At 42.5% G+C, this 22437-nt stretch overlaps 1 long non-coding RNA gene across 1 annotated transcript in view; it reads left to right on the top strand.

Moving 5' to 3' along the window:
* Positions 1 to 12313, top strand: part of LOC138292704 (uncharacterized) — a 195304-nt gene extending 182991 nt beyond the window's left edge. The window contains exon 5 of the long non-coding RNA XR_011202763.1: positions 8371 to 12313. This is a non-coding gene — a long non-coding RNA (uncharacterized lncRNA). The remainder of the gene's footprint in view (positions 1 to 8370) is intronic.
* Positions 12314 to 22437: the final 10124 nt, after the last annotated feature.

A 22437-nucleotide genomic window follows, 5' to 3' on the forward strand; every position in this document is an offset into this window, starting at 1 on the left:
TCTCAGTGGGATTCCTCTTCCAGGGTGAGAGTCCAAACCCTTCCTGTATGCGGATGAAATCCTATTCACACTGACAGACCTGCAACGTTCCCTTCTGGCCTTACTGTAGATTATCAATGGCTTCCCACTCCTGTCAGGTTACTGGGTGAACGTGGATAAGTGCAACACCCTACCCCTATCCACCACCACCACAAGCGCAGCGGTCCATGACTGTCCCTTTCAGTGGACACCATCTCATCTAAAGTACCTGGGGATCCTCGTCAATAGGGAACTAGACCACATGGTGACATACAACCTAGATCCCCTACTGGCCCTCATGAGGCTTGACTTTGAAAAGTGGTCACACCTGAGTCTTTCCATGTGGGGCCGAGTGCAAGCAGTGCTGATGGTCACGCTCACGCAGTACACATATGTACTGGGCATGCTCCCCTTTCTGGTGCCTCTGTTGACCCTTCGCCTTATCGAAGCAGAGATCTGCACCTCTGTATGGGGTTCCTCCCACCCATGTCTGGCTTCAGCTAAGCTTATGATGCACTGCTCGTGCGGAGGTCTGGGACTTCCATCGGTAGAACATTATGCTCTGGCCCTTCAGCTTTCACAACTGATATTCATGCTCCCGGGGACACCAGACACCCTTAGTGGGTCACCACTGAACAACAGTTAATATCTAGTCAGAGTGGAGTTGGCCTCCTGTATAAAGATAGCCCTTCCCGCTCTCTCCCTGCCAACCGAATGATTCAGGCCATGCATACAGCCTGATGCATTGCACACCTCCATTTTAATGTACATCACCGCCTTCATGTGCGGGCCCCACAATGGGGAAATGGATGGCCGCACGTCAGTGGGGACATCCTCAACTGGACACAATGGCGCACAGCTGGTATCCACAGTCTAGATCAGATCCTCTCTCATGGTGGACTTAGATCATTTGAGTGCCTGTGAGAGGAATTTGGCCTCCAATCTCAGCAGGTATGGAGATATCTGCAATTGCAACACTGTCTCCGCTGTTGTAGGGGAGCCGGTCCTTGGGATCTACAACCCTCACCCGTGGTGTCCTATCTTTTGACCTGGGGCCATTTTAAGGGTGTGATGTTGGATCTTTACGGAGTCCTTACTCATCATCTTTCCTCAAAATCTCTCCTTGACAGTCTCTTGCACTAAATGTCAATCTCGTCCCCAGCTGGAAACCAAAGAAAAAGACTGGGCAGAAATGGTGGAGGCCCTGAATAAAGACACTCAGGAATCCCATTTGAAATTGTGCCTATTTAGGACACTGCACGATTGGCCCTGGACGCTGGTAAATCTTCATAGGGCATAGGGCAGGGCTCCTGCCGCATGCACATTGTTGACGGTGTGCGGCCACTTGTTGTGACATTATGCACATCCTCTACAAATGCTCTTTGATTCAGCCCTTCTGGGCAGTAGTCGGATCCACCCCAGGGGTCTCTATGTTTCTTCAGACACCTCTCTCCCCCTCTCTTATCAACCTCCTCATTGCAGACTTATCCAGACTGCAACATCGCCTTCTACACTCTAAATTAGACAGGAACGACCATCAGGAAAAAAGTTTTTGTTTCATATATGATGCTCTCTAGTATACTGTAGAAGGGAGGTTTTACAAACTGAACATGCACTGTGACTATAGAAGCCAAGAACTCAATGCGTTTATTTTTTTATTGTAGCTCAACTTTCTCATCTGCCATCAAATAAACCAACGAATTAGGTCAAAAGCCTTCTTTTCTGAAACATTCATATTTATTGCACTATATTCAGTGCATACAGACATTGATGAAGGCGCCTGACAATATTAGACCCAATAAATTAGTCAGTCATTATTTGTCTTGAACGACATTGAGAAAGTTATAATTCACATTTCTTTGAAATAATTGAATGATTGAGCCAGTGGGTCTGTAATATTTGAACCTCTCTACAACAAATTAATTCCTTGAAATTGGTAAAGATGCTGCTTATCACAACCCCTCTTCACCTAAATAGATGGCATCTTAAAAAAAACAATTTAAATAGGATTACCTAGTGTATGTTAAATGTTTTTTAGCAATAGAGCCAACTTCAACTGGGACCCAAAATGATCTAGCCTTCACAGTGCTGCAATACTGCTATTAAATAATGTCCTGATGTAATTTAGGAATATAGTTGTATTTGTGAATTAAAGAAGGACCTCTAACATTCCGGTTTTACAAACAATTTTGTCAGGAATTAGCCTTCCTTTCAAGTGTTCTCCATTTGATAACTCTGGGCAGTAATTTAGGAAGCATGGGACACAGTCCAGAATTTTACCACTGATGTCTGACAAACGATGACCAAACGATTGAATGCCCTAAACATCATCAAGTGATCTGGTAGCATAAGAAGTTGGAGATCCTGTCGTTCAAAGTGCAGATGGCATCAGGGGCACCTTGTGCTACAGAACAGAAACTTACTTGATTTAGAGCTAGTAGGTTCAGAGCTTGGGAGGAGGCACACGTATGTCCTGTTTCACACATGAGGGGGAGACAAGTAATTTGGGAAGTGGCAACATTACATGCTTACAAGATGAGTAATTTAGTAAATAAGTGACTTGTTTGACTTTCAGCCTATCAGGGATGTTTCTGTGACATCGCAGCCAACACCATGACAGTGTTGACAGACAATATTGAAGGAGGTGTTGATGATGGAGGACAACCAAAGGTCTCAAGATCATGATGATTTTATTTGGTACTGTACATGATATAGGACACCTTTTCTGCATTAAACCATGAATAGTTAGCAGTTTCCCAAAAGAAAGAAATCAACAATTACATTATTATCATGTCAAAGGGACCATAGAAAATAATATCAGAACACCAGTGCCAAATGTGTCTAATTGGCCAGCAGTGCTGTGTACCCACACTTATTTTTGGGAACTGGGACTAATTTTCAGTAGTCAGACTTTGACGACAAAAGACAAATTGAGACAAGAGAGACAGAAGACGGATGACAAAGATAGAAAAACAGTGACAAGGGGAGAAAACACGAATGTAAAGGAGACCACAGTTGTGAAAAAAAAAAAAAAGACATATGAAATGGAGAGTGATGGAAGAAAGGGGTATGAGGTCTAACAAAGACCAGGAAACCTTGGTATTTGGCAATGTCAGCACTCAGAAACACGGACTGCAGGTTCCTAAAAAAACATTCATCCTCTGCACTTATTTTTCACCAATAAATGACCCATCCCTCTTTGTGTGCCCAAAACCACATGGCCAAGCTACATTTTCAAAGATCCCTCTATGTCCCTATAAAAAACGAAACTACAGCTAGAACAATTCGTGCCACGTGTTATAGCTCTGTGCGATACAAGCTCAATCTAGGTCAGGATAATGGGAGGGGGTTACTAGAGACCAGCGATGAGACGCTCTATTTCACAATCTTGCCCTCTGGATGGGCTGGCAAAGGCAGTCACTTACATTATGGATAGGCCATCAGACAGGATACCTAATCTGTGCCTCAGGCAGGCAGCTTCAGCTGTACCGATCCCGGCGGCATTTTCAGTGGCACAGTGGACTGCTTCTTTATCTAGCACTGTCACTTCACATTAACATCTCGATTTCCGAAACGAGAAATTGAGAAATTTCGTGTAGGCGATGACCTTATTGCTCAAAGCAAGAAAAGTGCTTTGGTTTATTTATGACCTGCTAACCTTAAGCAAACTCAATTGGAATTCAGTGGCCAAATGAAATCTGGTGATATTAAACAAAACCGAGCTAGGAAGGTGTAAGTAGGAACACCTTCAAACCAAGCAATGCTAATTAAATCCTTATACATTGCTGTTATTCTCTGAGAAATTCATAAAGCTTAGTCAACATGTTTTTTTCACCTGGAACTTGTGTGCTATGAAGGTAGATACAGTCGGGAATCAATAGGGCCCAGGAAGGATCTCGTAACTGCGATTTTCTTTTTCTTTTGTGGCCAACGCACATCAATTTAATACTTTTTAAATGTTAGTTGGATCCCAAGCCAAAATGATCTCCTCCAAGGTATGCAAAACTCTGTGTAAGTTATGAAGTCATTGTTTTTAAACGTCTGCTTGGTGTCTTAAGTAAGGATCGTGTGCATGTTTCCTGAGTTTTGCAAGAATGTTCATTTGTGTATGTGGAGAGAGTTTCCCACGAGCATACCCAGAGCAGCACGCTGGCACAGAAAACAAGGAAATATTGGACCTGATTCACAAAGAGCCTCCATATTTGTGGCAAAGGCTCTGCAGTCATTGCAGAATCTCCACACTGCACTTTCTCATTGTGGAGACTGCATCACGAGTGCGGCGGCTCCACCTCAACTGTGGAGCATCCCTCACGACTGTGGGTGCTCTTTTTTAATCGAGCCCTCTGTGTTTACCCTGCTCGTAGTGCACCAAGGGCATTTTAATATTATGATTAGGGGTGTACTGCTTATTCATTTACAGGGGTGTTTACAGGGGTTTGGTCCTACATTTTTATGGAACTGAGGTCCATGCAAATGGAGGAAATTCCATGACCCCTCGCCGGCATAGCTAATCATGGTACATACACCAGGTTAGAAGATGCCTTTTCTGGAAATATGCTAGCATATTCCTGCCTACAGAGTTTGAGAATGCGCGAGGGCTCGTGGAAATAGACTTGAGTGAAATCCACAAGCACCATTCATAAACCGAGTGGGTGATGATCAACCCATTAACATCATGCACCATGGATTTGGGAAAGCAGAAGCACTTCCTGGATGTCTCTGCCACCACAGTTACCCCTAATAAATGCCACGTTCGGCTAGGAATACAACTTTATCTCAAGATCTTGCTCAGGTGTAGTTTAAATTGAAGTCCAAACCCGGTGGCCCGTATTTATACTCCGTTTGCGCCGAATTTGTGTCGTTTTTTTCGACGCAAATTCGGCGCAAAACTAACGCCATATTTATACTTTGGCGTTAGACGCGTCTAGCGCCAAAGTATGAAGAAAGAGCGTCATTTTTTTGCGTGAACGCCTTCCTTGCGTTAATGAGATGCAAGGAAGGCGTTCCCGTCTAAAAAAATGACGGCGACGCAAATGCGTCGTATTTATACTCCCGGGCAAAAATCACGCCCGGGAGGTGGCGGGTCAAAAAAACCCGCATTTGCGCCTGAATTTAACGCCTGGGTCAGGGTAGGCGTTAAGGGATCTGTGGGCTCAGAATGAGCCCACAGGTGCCCTCCCCTGCCCCCAGGGACATCCCCTGCCACTCCTGCCCACCCCAGGAGGACACCCAAGGATGGAGGGACCCATCCCAGTGAAGTACAGGTAAGTTCAGGTAAGTATAATTTTTTTAATTTTTTTATTTTTTTTGTGGCATAGGGGGGCCTTATTTGTGCCCCCCTACATGCCACTATGCCCAATGACCATGCCCAGGGGACACAAGTCCCCTGGGCATGGCCATTGGGCAAGGGGGCATGACTCCTGTCTTTACTAAGACAGGAGTCATGAAATGGCGTCTGGGCGTCGAAAAAATGGCGCAAATCGGGTTAAGACAATTTTTTAGCGTCAACCTGACTTGCGCCATTTTAAGACGCCCTAACGTCATTTTTTCCCAACGCCGGCGCTGCCTGGTCTACGTGGTTTTTTTCCACACACACCAGGCAGCGCCGGTCTGATTGCGCCGTCTAACGCCATTCCATAAATACGGCGCCCGCATGGCGCTTCAGAATGGCGTTAGACGGCGCAAAATTTTTTGACGCTAAACTGCGTTAGCGCAGTTTAACGTCAAAAAGTATAAATATGGGCCGGTGTATCTTTCGGCAATTCCGTATCACGTGCCAATGGCATTTTTACATTTGGAACAAATACTACTTGTATCTCTTGTGATTTTATGCTGTCTTGCAGGAATGTTATAACCGAAATACAGTATTTATAAAAGTAAAAATATTGAATTGCCGCAGGTTGTTAGTGACTGGAAGGTAATTACATTTTTATAACTAGTGACCAATAAATAATCGTCAATACAGAAATATTTTAATCTCTCATCTCTATGGTAGAGAGGATACTCAACTGTTACTATAAAGTTGTGTTCTGTGCCTGATCCTTGGTATTCCTCTTTCTTAAAGGAAATGAGCTTTTCTGCAGTGACAATGCTAGGAAAAACAGATTTTCTAGAGATTTCTGTGATGTATACTTTTACGTTTGATAATTACGCTGCTCTGTCCACAATTGAGCAGCACGTGCTTGGATCTCCCATAAATTTGCTGTTAAACTGTGTCAAGACACTTCAAATACATATACAATTCGACTTTTTAACAAAATGCCGGTTCATCTTCTATACTATTTATATAGAGAATTAAGGTAACTTAATGAGCAATATTTTTTGTAAATGTTCTGCCCTCTTCAATGTTCCTGCTGAATATTTGGCATACAGCGGACTCAACTGAAGACACTATTCACAAACATTCATTTCATGTTATTTGTTCAGATACTATATTATGAAAATGTCAAGATGTTTCATGATTTGAAATATGTAACTGCAGGCAGAACAGGACAGATGTGACCCAGTTACACTGACCCTTTTCTTATCGTGATCCTTCTAAATCCACATCTGCCTCGTCTCTGCTCCAGAGACCCTGTTGTATCAGAGTAGAGCATCGCTTCGGGAACCATTTTGTCCTTTGAGGATATGAAATGTTTTTTTCATTGAGCGCAACATAGCAAACCTAAAAAGAGACATTTTTGACAAAAATAGACAAATCTGTTACTTAGGATTGATTTTGTTAGTGGGAGTTGCCAACTGTGATAATTAGATATTTCATAGAAAACAGGGAGTACAATGGATCACATCGTTATCTTCAATAAACAGTGGTTTAGTTGTCCCAGAGTCACATGCCACTGGCACAATTGGCAGAATAATTTCTTAAACTAGAATGGCTTTGCAGGAAGTGACATCACACAAACAACGACTCCAATAGAGGCCTCTTTTATATTTTCCAAAAAAGGAAAAACATGTAGAGAGGCCCTCATTACAAGCTGATGGAACAGGGTGAGGTATTTACCACACGTGTAAAATGCCATTACCATACATATGCCATTTACATATGTAAATACACACATCCCAAGTTTTCAAAATGAAAATAAGGCATGCAATGGAGATTCGGCATTTAACACACTGTGTATTGCACATGTTTGCCTTTTTTCTGTGCCTTTACCCCTATAATTTTCGACAGGTTTGAACTGCTGGAATCCGGCATTGAAAAACAGCTGGGGTGTGATAATTATCATATAATTCATCATTCTGATCTGTGTGCAAACTGTTATTTGCACTGGGATGAGAATTTAGCCCTTAACTTGTAACGCAGGCCTTAGTAGAAACTCAGGATAGCCTTTTACAGCACGTAGAGCAAGTCATGCACTAAACACTGCACATGCTAAAGGCATACCTACTGGTAATAGACAGGTAGTGAGATTTGGTCACTCACTGACGACGAGAAACATTGAACTTGGGATGCAACTAACACACAGGCGGGGCAGATAAGACGCACAGCTGTCTCTTAATGATGCCCCTGTTGAAACAAATAATGGCATGTCAGACCTGACTATCTAGCAATGGTTATACTTGGGTATAATAATTTGAAATAATTGCATCGGAATCAAGACGTCTTGGCCAGGATTTAGTATTGTTTATGCAACGCTGCGTGAAAAACTGTAGCACTGCCTTGCACAATTGAAGAAACATTGGAGTGCCTTATTTACCAAAAGTCGTGCGCTGATGTTATTAGCGACTCAAATGCTAAAACAAGTGTTCTACTGTGACGGTTGGTATTGCATTACTGTGCAAGACCGACCCAACAGTGCCTTCCATGAAATATGCAATTGAGGTAGTCCCTCAAGTTTTCAAGACGAGGACACCCACCCAAGAGTAAGCCACACCAAGTTTTGGCTACGTGTGAATTCCTATAGGTGTTTGCACTTTTCCCACCCCATTACGCTCCATTGGCATAAATTACAGGGATATAAATTATAGGGGAAAATTGCATTTTTCGATCCAAAGGGATTTTGACACAGTGCTTCATTAAGCTTTTGGCGTGAAAAAATTTTTGCTTGCAAAAGTTGATTGATGTTCACTTTTGCCCAATTTGTGTTGCTTTTCACCGCCATAGATTGTGCCGTGCCCAAGAAAACAAGTAGCAAATCTAGACCATACACTGTCTCAATGTCTCTCCTGTCTTTCCGTACTGTCACATTCCTATCTAATTGAACCAAGAGTGTATAATTGTCCATGTACCATGAAATGCACGTGGCAGTTAAGATTTTATTCCTATAATGCTTTATCTATTAATGTTGTGAGACCAACAATGTACACACTCTGCACTTTTCTAAACATTATAATTTATTTACCTTATTGCAGGCCTGCTCCGAAAACTTCGAACGGTGCCAAGCGAGGTCCCTGGTGGGATGAAGGCTCAGCATTCATTGGTTTAATGAGCCTGGCTGCAACTGATGGCGGATGGCGAAGACAAGGCGAAAGGGCTGAGCTCCCCGCTGTTCATCTTGGTTATTGGCTCTTTATCCCATTATGTCAGCAGACAAGCACCTTTCTCATAAAATCTAGAAAAAGAACTGAAGCGTCCGATCTCTAGGTATAGGTTTCCAAAAATATGACATTGCATGATGTTTTCTTTGGCAAATTTGTCAAGGTTGATTTTATTGGGTGAAAAAGAGACTCTTTTCTTTCCAGGGTTTTGCGAGGTGAGATAGTGCACAGTTGAGAGCTGTGGAGGCGAAAAGATTGCAGTTGGATTGTAGACAAAAGTAGACTTATAGAAAACAAGCATTCAATCGGTCTCGCATTTGCTCCAGTTAGAGCTATTGGCGTTGTAAATTTCTAACTGGACTTCTCTTGCCACACAAATTGAAAATGAAAAGTAAAACATTAGTTGTCAAAAGCAGGCCTATTCAAAGCGCCATGGCCGACATGAGAGTGAAGGAGGGACACAAAAGGAAAAAGAAGTTCGCTCACAGGCAAACATATCAACCGTTGTGCAATTATCTATGTAACAGGGTCAGACTGCAAGGCAATAACAAAACCACCCCAAAGAGGGACAAACTAGAGCATTTATCAATGATGACAAATGATTTTTGAAAGGCAAGCCCACGAATGAGTGAAAGTGATGGGAGTGAGGTAGACATGGTTAAAAGCCCACAATACTAACAACAGGTGAAAGCGCTTGCACGCTCGACCTAAAAATTATGATTGGTCTCTTACAACCATTATTGTTCACTTTGACAGACCTACAGAAATATATATAATTGTAGCATTCTGGCTATGCCAGAACCTGGCTTTTATAGAATCCGAGTGCCGTTGTCATTAGGGGACAGATTTATCATTGTTTCACAAAGTGCAACGCAGCAAGTCACCTTGCTGTGCTGCACTGCATGAAAGGGCAGGAATGTGCTGTATTTACCATTCTACAGCATATGCCTGTCCATTCCTAGCACTGGTGCACTTTCGGCTGCCTAGTACCAACGCAGACACCCTTGAGTCATGGACCAAGGGTGCCTGCATTGTAGGTAGGATTGTTTTTGTACAGAAAGGGGCACATTCCTGCACACAACAATCCTGAGAGTCATTTTTCTCTGTGTGCAGCACATAAAAAACAAAGAGAAATAAAGATGGTTCTCCTTGTTATGCCTCACCTTGGGAGATGTAGCATGTTTACTCAGTCCCAGGTCTACCATTAATGGTAAATCTGGAAATGTCCCAAAATCCATGGGTGGATATGCAGGAACTCCCATGCTCTACCCATGGAATGCGTCTCTGCTGCAAGTTAATGAACGGCAGCGATTTGGGCTGCCTTGCACTACTTTACATTTATCAAGCCACGAGGGCCCCACAAGATGGCCTTGCATAGCTTGATAAATCTGACTTAGTTTTTGTGCTGCCCTTGCGCCTGCTTACGTTGCGCTTGGGTGAATCAAAACTTTGATAATTCTGGCCCCAGATCTCATCCAGTCTTCAAACTTTGCAAGCACCTATGCCACCTTCCTGATACTCTCTGTCAGAAAACATCATATTGCCTTGCTGTGAAGGTAGAAAAAATACCTTGTATTTAAAAGACAGTTAAGAAAACTCAAAACATAGGGCCTGATTTAGATGTCGGTGGACAGTTTACTCCGTCACAAAAAATGGCGGATATCGCTCAAGTCATATAACAAGTAACATTGAATATTTAATACACTTGTAATACGGAGAATAGTATATCTGTCACATTTGTGGGGAGTAACCCTCTCCACCGAACTCTAAATCACGCCCATGGCCTTTAATGAAAGAAAGTATGAGGTTAAAATAGAATGTAAAGAAACATTGCCAGTTTATCGCCAAGCTTGACAGTCTGAAGGCATTAAGTATAGAATATTTCAGGGTGATAAGGAAAATGATCTCAAGCAACTGTTTGAAAATCAGTTTTTAATATCAGATGCAACAAACCTAAAAAAAAAACACACATACACATTATTTTGCTAGTTCCGAGGAGAGGGTCCCTCTGTGGTGAACAATACACACCCGTGTGTGCAGTGAACGTGCACTGAAAAGAGGATGTTCCCTCGTTTGCATATAGGTATAGCCTAAAAGGCGAGCATCCCCAGTTACTTGTGCACATACGGATATGATTCACGCGAGGAAGTCTTTGATGCACACTCTGAACTGGAGAAGTGCTTATTTGTTCCACTCAGGCACCCTTTGAGAGAGTGCATTGAAGTCCCCACGCTCCTCCCACAATGCACCCTCCCCCCTTTGGAGGTGAGCGGCAGTTTCAGCCCCTCACGGCTACTCCTGTGCCCCGATTGTGATGCTGAGGCCCAGCTCTGAGTGTGGGTGCCTGCGGAAGAACACGCAGCTGGTTAATGAGAGGGTCACCAAGAGTGCCGCAGGAGTGTTGTGCTTTTTGGCATGCAGTCATCCTTATGGTGGCACACAAGATTCCCCGTCAAGGGTCAGGAAGGCATGAAACCTATGAACATGGATCAGCTGATCCACCAAAGCCCTATGAGTGCCTGCTGCGCTTCTGTTAGGCAAGCAAAGGGGGAGCCCATAATGTTTCAGTGCGGCGCACGGATGCAGACAGTGAATCTGAACTGCCCCATGGTTCCAGTATCAGCCACATGCCACTAATGCACAACTCCTTCCCCTTTATTATCTTTTAAAAGCTGTAAAATATGCAGTTTGTTTGTTGAATCGCCTATTTTTCTTATTTTTCCACATATAATTCGTTTACTGAAAGTGAGACCCTGGCTGTAACACACACGGCTCCTTCTACACATTTTGAGAAGCACACACACATATCTTGTCATTTTTAAAACATATTTCCTTATCAGAAGAAGCAGCGAATTTGTTTTGATACCAGCATCCTTTGAGCATTAGGACACGGTTATCTGCAAAAACATTATTATCCCGAATCTTAAAGGTCTGGGTCGCATCAACCTCGAGGCATTCTTCCCACCGCTATCAACCGCAGAGACTTATTAGGAATAAGAAAGAACAATACATACAATTATGGCCATTCTGGAAGCTTGATTCACACGTTGATGTTTTGAGTTAAAAAGCATAACAGCACCAAATGAGATCTTTGCATTCTTATCTCCAATTTAAAAATGTTTGTTTTACTCAACATTTATCGTGATTGGAGGGTGCTATTGACAGCAGGTAATTGCGAGTATTTTAAATGCAATCAGGTTTATTCTCTCAACAGAATTATTTTAATATTTCAGGAAAGAAAGGTGACAAAGACCATCCAAGTCATTTTTCATTAATCGGAGTGCATTTCTGTAGTGTCAACGTGTAGAAGTCAACTACTCCAGGTCACTTGACACATACTATTCAATAGTGTCAAACAGAAATATACATTATACGTAGCAGGGAAGAAACAGCTACCAAAAGGGCCCCCAAAATAAATGCGTTTGGGAATTATATGGTTCTACTCTAAGTAACTAAGATTGCATTAGATTGTATTAGATCTTTAGTAGCTAGTGTAGCAAAGTATTGTTTATACGTTTTGTTAAAGGCTTTAGCAATGAACACCCAGCATTTGCAGCAGATTTCTTGACATTTTAAAATATAACAGTGGCTTTCCGCTTTCTAGAAATAGCAGGCAGCTAAAGCAGGTCCAATCTATGGCAACGCGACTTCGTGGCAAAGTCGTACCCTGTGTAACCAGAGGCTCTGGGTGCCGTCCTGGCTCCTTCTTTTGAACTAGCAGTATAATACTGGGTGAGTTGCTATAGCTATGTGGCTTTGTTTATTGCCTCAGTTCACTGGAAATTGACTAAATGCTGGTAGTAATCACTGTATGAAACCTGGATTAATTGTCTTTGTTGTTTTACTCTATAGGCCTTTCAACCATAGATTCATTAATTCTACACCACAGTGATACGCACTGTCAAGAGTGACAGATGTCACCTGTAAACTGCTAAATTATGATGTATATCTTCATGCGCGTCAGCAGTGCAACTGTGTGATGTAGGTGAGACTCTGGCTGAAGATTCGAGATACAAACTGCAAAGCTGTGTCATAGTATACTTTGTTCCTATAAGGTCGTTCTTCCAAATCAAGTTTATGCTGGAGCATGCCATTGTGCAGTGTTGCATTGATGGTACCTAAAGGTACCCATCTTTAGTGTTATGTATGTCGATGATTAGTATGTACATTCATGGATCTCAGAGTGGCACCCTCCATGTCGCTTCCTCTCTTACCCCCAACATCAGTCTATCACGCAGTAACCAAACTGCCACATATGGCGTATGGGCCTCTGAATCATAGAATATATTTAGGAAGGGACACTGTTCCTAACCACAGCATGAAAAAAGACTGGCTAAAAGCATCATCCATCCACCACTTCCATAATGAGTCACTCGTTAAGTTGCTGATTAATTCAGGAAGTCTGTGCTCTGCTAATATATACTAGAATTTGCAAGATTGCACAACATTGGGGATAGCCATTCAGATTGCTTAGACATAAATACTGAATCCATGTCCTTCCTTCTCCTCATTCACATGTTGGTCCTACTACTAAGTGAGAGCTGTCAATGCCAACAGTGTCTACAAAACCCTGATTGAGTCTTATGGGTGATGTATGGATTATGGATGGCACTATGGACAGCAGTACAGTAGCTCAGGCAAGGATAATGCACTCAGATGCACTCTTACTCCATGCTTCTCTCTACTTCAGCATCTCTAGGGTATCAAACTCAAGGGAGCGAGCAATTATCCCACAATAATGCCCTGAAAGAATTTTCCTCACATTATGACTACATTCTGTTTACTTGCACAATATCTGCTGCACAAGCTGCTGAGAAGATGGACTCTTCAGCAAGCCCATTTTTATGAAAACACTCAAGTTGTGTTTAGAAAAGTAGACTAACGGTTCTATTCGTTATTTTTAATTAAACCATCCATGCATTGTAATTAATCAAATAACAGAGCGCCAATTCAACAGGCCATCTTTAAAATGGATAAAAGTGTTGACACGTTTTGCTAAAAACCTGGACTAAGCTAACATAGTAGAGCAATTAGTTAACATTGAAGCATCAATTATGACCGTTCAAATTATGTGATTAATATCAAAGTAATAAATGATTTGATTTTATATGTAAACTTGAAAAAATGATATATATTTTTTTACAGAAACAATTTCTTGCTTGACAACAATTCCTAGTTAGAGAATTTTTCATTGCACCTGTCACAGTCAATAAAGAATAATCTATTGTACGATTCAAACCTTTGCGTAAATTAAACATTCTCCCTATCATTCTTGTTGAGGAAGATTTGAACAAAATGTACTGCTCATTGGTGCTTGTACATCAGTGGTTGCTTCGGTGAACATTCAACGCTGTCGGTGAGTTTGAAAATAGAAAGAAAACCATCGACCGTTGACTGTACCCTGTAGCTGATCCCAGTCCTCCTCATTCTGTGACTTCAGACCCTCAGCGGCATCTGCCATGCCGGTGTGTAAATGAGATGGGACGACGAATGGTCACAATCAACATTCATTGCTGTCGGTGGGTTTAACTATATAGACAAGCTCACTGAACGATGAATGCAACTGTGGTCCCCATTTTCACAAATACAATCAAGAGGAGACGCCTTCCAAGCAGCGATGATTCCAGTCTCATAATTTTGTGCATGCACTGGGTGACAATATCTGATTGTACTTATTTTGTGATACCAAATATACAAAATAGCTTGCTTATTTCTGTAATTCCTTTTACATTTTGAGTATTTACATTTTGCAAAGGTTAGTCTAATTCAATGTAGTTTCAATAAATTGATGTGACAATCTCGTGAGTAGTATTTGAAAGAAAAATCATAGTTATTTTGGATTTCCCTGAAAGGCATCTTCCTCGTTAGAGGGTAAAATAAGTTTGCTCATCCAGTCTGAACGTTTCTTGTGAATGTGAAATAAAGACTTGAATTTCAAAAGGTGCAAATTGGAAAATCACTATTAATGGGTGAAAGAGAAAGATCATAGAAAAGGCTCACTTCAATGTTAGTTCTATGTCCAGAACAAACCATGTTGGCAATATCTGCTCTCCACAACACACTGAATATTGTATGCATGTACCTAGATCCACTTTAACGAACAGCCGGTCTTATTGATGGGACGCCAGAGCTCTGCTGAGTTTTACCTGTAGGCTTTGATTAAAAACCATGCTCTGGAGCATCTGGGTGAGACGTAATACTTCATCGTTTAGGACCATGCTGCTTTGAGCAAAATGCTGATGGAACACTTAGACATAGTTACCCTGATGATTTTTGTCATGACATCCCTGTATGGTATATATAAAGTAAACTTCTTTAAAGAACGCCAACATACAAGACTTCAAATGCAACACTAAACAGCATGAATGTGGACAGCATATGAAACTCCAAAAAACAAGTTATAAATTGATGTTTGCAGGTAAGTGTCGTTTTCCTACAGTGGACTCAAATCATAATCAAATTGTGTTGAATTTGATCTCATCTCAAATAAAGCTTTCAGTGGGGAGACCGAAAGTATAAATGACATGTTAAATATTAATCTCATAACCTGTCGTTTGCGTTTTGAGATTGACATGAAACGAGCTAGACATGCAAGTTACATATCCTAAATCTTTTTAAATATGAGTTATGATTGAGGTTCGAACCAAATGGAAAAGGATTTCATATTTATAACTTTATTTTATACTGTGTCCTATGCTGGGACTGTGTGCAAGAATATGAAAATGTAATATTCCATTTTCTATGACTTTTTTCAAGCTGTCAGTTTACATATGCTATGACTTTTTTCAAGCTGTCAGTTTACATATGCTTTAAAAAATCTATGTGTTAAATGAATAAATATAACAGTTGTCCCTGAAATCTTCTCCTGTGTCCTTTGTAAAATGTGGAGTGTCCATTGGGTTGCGTCCAGCATGGGTTTGTGTCATTGTTTGTTTCTTGATATTGAAAGCCTCATTCATTCAGTAGTAATTCGTACTTTAATTTTACTTAGGAAAATGACTAAATGGCCACTTGCTCTACCAAAAGTGTTTATTACGGTGGCTTTTAGATAAATATGGAATACCCTTTTGATATTGTGCTAGTTCAAAAAAACGCAACACTAAAAATCGGGTCCTATAAGGTATGTTTCAGTAACCTGGAAGGTGCATACATAATATTAAAAAAAATCAAATATAAAACTCACAGCTTATATGTGTTGTTCTCTCAACCCTAATTATGGTTATCGATATTCTGAAGCTAGATTTCTAGATTGGCAGAAAGAAATTGGCAATAAATTTCGGTGCTCACTAGTGATAGAAAAAGCACATGGAGAAGCCTATGTTAAATATGCTCATTAAAATCAGCGAAAAAGAATGCCACCTACATTTAAACAACTCCTACGAACAAGAATGAATTTTGGAAACAAAGGGCCATATTTATACTTTTTGACGCAAAACTGCGCTAACGCAGTTTTGCGTCAAAAAAATTAGCGCCGGCTGTAGGAGGCTGGACTGGCTTGTAGTGAGTACCAAGGGGTACTTACATCTTGCACCAGGCCCAGGTCGCAAGATGGTACTTTCCTACACCGGCTAACGCCATTCTGAAGCGCCATGCGGGCGCCGCATTTAATCAATGACGTTAGCCGGCGTTAGCCGCCGGCGCTGCCTGGTGTGCGTGGAAAAAAACGATGTACACCAGGCAGCGCCGGCGTAGGAGGATATGGAGCTTGGGCGTAAAAAAATGGGGCAAGTCAGGATGAGGCAAATTTTTCGCCTTAACCCGATTTGCGCCATTTTTTTCGACTCCCAAACCCCATAGAAATGACTCCTGTCTTAGCAAAGACAGGAGTCATGCCCCCTTGCCCAATGGCCATGCCCAGGGGACTACTGTCCCCTGGGCATGGTCATTGGGCATAGTGGCATGTAGGGGGGCACAAATCAGGCCCCCCTATGCCACAAAAAAAAAAAAAAAAAACCTACCTGAACTTACCTTAATGTCCCTGGGATGGGTCCCTCCAGCCTTGGGTGTCCTCCTGGGGTTGGCAAGGGTGACAGGGGGTGTCCCTGGGGGCATGGGAGGGCACCTCTGGGCTCCTTCAGAGCCCACAGGTCCCTTAACGGCTGCCTTTTCCAGGCGCTAAAAAACGGCGCAAAAGCGGCCGTACGTCATTTTTTTTGACCCGCCCACTCCCGGGCGTGAATTTTGCCCGGGAGTGTAAATACGACGCACATGCCTCGGAGTCAATTTTTTAGACGGGAACGCCTACCTTGCATCTCATTAACGCAAAGTAGGTGTCCACGCAAAAAAATGACGCAAACTCCATGGACTTCGGCGCTAGACGCGTCTAACGCCAAAGTATAATTATGGAGTTAGTTTTGCGTCGGAATTGCGTCAAAAAAAACGACGCAATTCCGGCGCAAACAGAGTATAAATATGCCCCAAAGTACCAGACAAAAGTGTAAGACTGGAAACAGTTTCATTTCAGATGTAATACACATTCAAAGATCAGTAAAAAAGGCGTAGTCTGCAAATCCGTTTTTTGAATTCGCGCACCAATTAACAGAAATCCTCCTGAGCCTCGGAAAGGAATATCCAATACGAGCTTGTTCTCTGGTGAGACAAAGGCATTTGGGAGGAGAAGTTTAGAGTACTCCAGGCAATATTTAGAAGACTAAAGCAGGGGCTGCTCCTCCGCTAAGAGCTTTGCCCCGCTGAATTTCCCAAAAAGGAAAAATAAAATGATAATAATGTACACTACCTTATCATCATCTTATTTTTCCTTGTAATAAGGGGCGGGGCTGGGCTGGAGGTAGGGGGCTGGAGGAGGGCTATGTGCACACAAAGTGCGCATGTCTGTTTGGCTGACCGTGTTGGGGCGGCCAAACAGACATACGCACTTTGCATGTCCTCTACCCGACTGTATTGCAGAGCCGAGTGGAGAACATGCCCAGGCTCCCATTCCCAGTCTGATGAGTGGTAAAGAAGGCCACTGAGACCAATCACGATGCTGCTGTCAGCCTGGGAGCCTGTGCAGCCGGAAGGACAAAGAGGACAGAGGGGAGATTAACGCATTTCCCCTCTAAGGTAAGTGTTTTTTTTGTTTTGTTTTATTTATTTTGTATGGCCCCCCCCTCCCAGGTCCCGTCACGCCCTGTCCCACCCTGCCACCCCTGTCAGTGGCAGCCGCCACTGGACTAAAGCCCAGATGGTAGCTGAAGGTATAGTGCTGTAGCTAGGACTCGGGTCCAAAGACTGGAACTGGGTAATGAATAAAGAAGACAAGCCAGGCAGAATAAACATATGCAATACAAGAACAAATGAAAGAAAATGTAGCAGAGACAATAGGAAAATGCAGTGCAGAGTGTCAAGAGATTAGCCACCGCCAGACAGCAATAGGAAGGGTTTTCAAAGAAAGCTGAGTGAGGACAAAGAACTGAAGCAAGAGGAAAATGAATAGAAGAACGAGGCTCACATAGAAGCGGGACTGAACTGTTAGAATTAAAGAATGAGGTGAGAGCAACGATACAGACAGTAAACAAAAGAAACAGAACATATATATATATATATATATATACACAGATATATATATATATATATATATATATATATATATATATATATATATATACACACACATACACACAAACTCTCTCCTCTAAGTAACGAGAAGGACTGCACTCCGTGCGCTTGCACAGACATTCATTGTGTGAGACAAAAAGCAGAATGCGTTACAGTACCAAGTGCCTTTGTGACAAAGGCAGTTGGTACTGAAACGAGTTAAGCTTGTCGTTTTAGAGGAGAGAGTGTGGAGTTTAAGAGACGCTGTGGCATGACGTCCTAAGGTAACTATAACATGTGCCTTCGCCATGCACAACTAATTATTCCACATATTACATCATTGATCATACCTTCTAAGGCATCATTGATATAATTACTGCAACATTTGCAATAAAATTATTAATGAGAAAACTGTGCATGGCGGGGGTGCAAGTATAACAATACAGAAATTGTCTGAGAATGGAGCAAGAGTGACAAAATATTAGAACAGGATTGAATTAAGAGCAATGTTGCACTCCAAGAAGCACTGAAGAGAGCAAGAGCAACAATACAGAAACGTATCTTAAGGAAAAGCAGCCTTGGATTGTAAGAAACAGGAAGCAGTGCAAAGTGGGGGGCAGCCAAAGTAGAAGATTGACCAACCTTATTTAACTGTGCAAACAGTAGAGACATAGGAAGGTAGGAAAGGCAAACAGGCAAATGAAGGATAGATAGCAAGTAAGCAGCCAGAAATAACCTTTACAATAGCGTGCCATTAGCCTGCATTCAAACCAGTAAAGAAGCAAATGAACATAAAGATGTACACACATGATTTCCGAACAGGAGTAGCCATAACAGCAAAACAGAATTCAGTATCCAACAACTACACCACTAAACAAGAACCAGAAATCAAGCAATCACAAACAAGCAAAGCACACAAGATTGAGGGACTGCAGTTAATGCAGAACATCAAGAAAGTCTCAGCAGTCAGATGGTTTTGTTGGTTCCCAGAACATTTATTGTGGGCTAGCATTTCTATGGCCATCTGATATTCTATTGTGTCAGAGGAAATGTTATGTTATGTTTCATTATGTTATATGTATTTCTAGTGTGCACAACTCACCCAGGAAGCTATCCCGGCACTGACGGTAAGAGCTACATATGCCAGGCCAAAGATAGATTAGGTGAAGAGCCACAGCTTCAGCTTGTTGCTGAATTCAAGAACTGGCAAATTGGCTCTGATATGCAGGAGCAGGTCATTCCAGACCTTGGGCACAAGGTAAGAGAAGGTACAACTGTGAGATCTGGCTCTGCACATGTGGAGGATGTGTGTGATTAGGATTTCGGCTGAGGGTAGGTGTTGAATAGGTTTGTGAGTGTTTATGCATCTGTTAAGGTAAGTAGAACCAGTGTTGTTCAAGGCTTTGTATGTATGCCTGAGGAATTTCCCAAGCGCCCATTTGTGGACTGGGAGCCTGTGGAGTTCATTAAGGTGTGACCTATTCTTGGCATGGTGGAGTAGTTTTGGTGTGAGTCTGGCTGCTGAGTTTGTATGGTCTGGTACCTTCTTTTCAAGTCTGCATCGATTCCAGCAGAGCGCGCATTGCCATAGCCCAGCTTGCTGGTGATGAGGGTTTGGGTGATGGTTCTCTGAGTGTTGATGGGGAGCCATTTGAAAATCTTTTTGAGTATCTTGATTTTGTGTAAGCAGGTGGCAGAGACTGCATTCTCTTCGCCCACCATAGTGAACTGGTTGTTGATTACATTTCCAAGATACTTTACCTGGGTTACCAGGTGTGGTGGAGGTCCGAGTTAAACAGGCCACCAGGTGGAGTGCCAAAGCGATGGGACTGTGCTGAAGATTACTACTTCTGATTTGTCTATATTGAGGCAGTTGGTTTTCATCCATCTGGTGACGTTGGTCAGGCAGGCAGAAACCATATTCTGGGTGTTCATGTCTTGCCAGAGAGGATGAGCTGATTATCATCCACACAGTATGTGGCGTTGACTCCGTCGGCATGCATGATGCTGGTGAGTGGAACCATGCAGATATTGAACAGAGTGGGGCTAAACAATGATTCATGTGAAACCCCACAGATTAGGTTCGTAGGGGATGAGGTGAAGGGATCCTGGCTGAGTGCGGCCAGTAAAGAAGGAGCATATCCAACTCAGTTTCCTGTAGTCATTAGATTAGGATAGCATGGGAGACAATGTTAAAGGTGGTGGATATCTTCAGCAGAATGAGGGCAGAGGTGTCTCCTCTGTCCATGAACAGTCAGATGTCATCAGTGGTGGTTTCCATCTATGGATAGGCCTGAATCCAGATTGAGTGGTGTCAAGGAGGTGGTTGTCATTAAGGTGGGTGGCCAGACATTTGTTTATCATCTTTTTAATTACTTTGATGCTAGAGAGCTGGGGCAGTAGTTGGCTAATTGGCTAGTGTCTTCGGAACGGCTTAGGGTTTTTTAAGGACTGGAGTTCTGTGACGTGTTTCCAAGCAGCCAGGAAGGGAGTTATGTTGATCAAGTTGTTCCAGATCAGGGTGAGGGCTTTGCTGATGGAGTCCAGTCCTTTGCTGAAGACATGATGAAGGAAAGGGTCCAAGGGTGCTCTGCAGGGTACCAACTCCATAGTCAGTGACTTTTCTTGAGTGTGATGGTGTGCCAGACCGTCAGAATGGTTTGATGGGTGTTGGTGGTGTTGGACAGGAGGGCTGTGATGGTAGATGGGTCTGGTTGGGGTTTGAAGTTGTCATGGATGCTGGTGATCTGCTTGAGAGGGGGTTGCCCTCGTGGAGCCTGCTGCCTAAGAGGTGATATCTTTTTCAATGGTGAAAATTTCCTTGGCACTGTTGGTGCTCCTTTTGATGTGCTTTGCGAGCGTGAAGCATTTGGTAGCTCTGATTTCGTAATGGTAGCACCTGATGGCAGATGCACTTCCCCACCTGGGGACAACTATGGGGTTTTTTGCAAGCCCCTTGCGCTGCGGGTGCGTCACTTTTATATGGGAAAAAGTGAAGTACCAGCAGCACAAGAAGCTTGTAAATAAGCCCCAATGTTGTTCAAAGAAAGAAGAGAAAACAAAAGTAGAGCTCACTGGCAAACTCTGTAAAGTGGCGCTGATGTGTGTGGCTGTGAATGTAACCAATCTGCCCACTTTGCGACCACTCTGTCTTGCTTTGTTTAGATTTTTTTTCCGTATTTTGAACCTATTTTTTTTTCTCTGTGCCCTGAGGCTGCCCTTTGAAATAGATAAATGTCAGAAAAAGAGGACATTTACAGAAAAAGTGTTTATTTCTTTATTGGATCCATTTCACAGGGGAACAAATAAAGGAAGGAGAGGATAAGAATAATTTGTTGAGGTCATGGTTTTAGCAAGAGAGGAGGAGCAAAACAGAGACAAAAAAGGTGGCAGTGACAGTGAAGAGACAAGAGATATAGCAGGAAAAACAGAGAAAGGAAGGTAGAGCAAGATAGGGCAAGGAGGTCGAGGCCTGGAGCCTCAATACACCATTGGAACTGGGCCCGAAAGGCAGAGCAAAACAGAGGAAGAGAGCACAGAATATCCACAGTAGTCTAAAAAGAGACAGCCAACCTAAATAACTTCCGAGAGCATTTTGCAGACATTAGTAGCAGGTATTGCTATCCGCTGTGTGCAATGGTTTCCTTACAGTGTATGTTTTGTGCTACAGTCAATGACTCAGTGTGGTCTGTCTGGAGCTCTGCCAAGCTTTCTAAGTTGCCTAGTAGAAAATGGAAGTGGGTATCCAACAGCTTGTATCTAACTACTGCCTCATAGTTTGGGGTCACAGTAAAACTGACTTCTGTAACAGTATATTGATGAGCTAGAGGTGGCAATTTTGTAAGCGTCATAGGAAGTCTTCTGACAGGCCAAATATTGCATCAATTTAAGCTTATTCAAAATGTCATGGTGATGCTGATGATGTTCTGTAAAGAGAGGACCTAACCCTCTACATACAACGGAATGGATTTCAGTTGGTACAAAAAAGCGATTAGAAGTGTGAAATCTCCATTGTCAAATGACTTGGTGTAAGCAAATTCAGCAAACCTGTGGGTTTCTATCCAGTCAGTCTTTTAGGTGATCCACAGGTATTATAGGAACTGTACGATCATTTGATTTATGTGCTCCATTTTCCGATTGCTTTGTGGATGTTAGACCGCAAACAAATGAACAAATCACTATCCAAAGTTTCACATAACCTGTGCCAGAACTTTGCCACAAACTGCGGTCCACAGTCAAAGATAATGGAAGCAGGAATCCCATATAGTAGTACAGTGCGTTGTATCAAAATATCTGCCAATTCCTTAGCATTGGGTATCTTACAGAGGGGAATGAAATGTGCCATTTTAGTTAATAGATTCACAAGGACCAAAACGGTAGTCTTGACACAAACTGGGGGCAATT

Source organism: Pleurodeles waltl, chromosome 4_2, assembly GCF_031143425.1.
Source record: "Pleurodeles waltl isolate 20211129_DDA chromosome 4_2, aPleWal1.hap1.20221129, whole genome shotgun sequence".
In the NCBI taxonomy this organism is placed as follows: Eukaryota; Metazoa; Chordata; class Amphibia; order Caudata; family Salamandridae; genus Pleurodeles; species Pleurodeles waltl.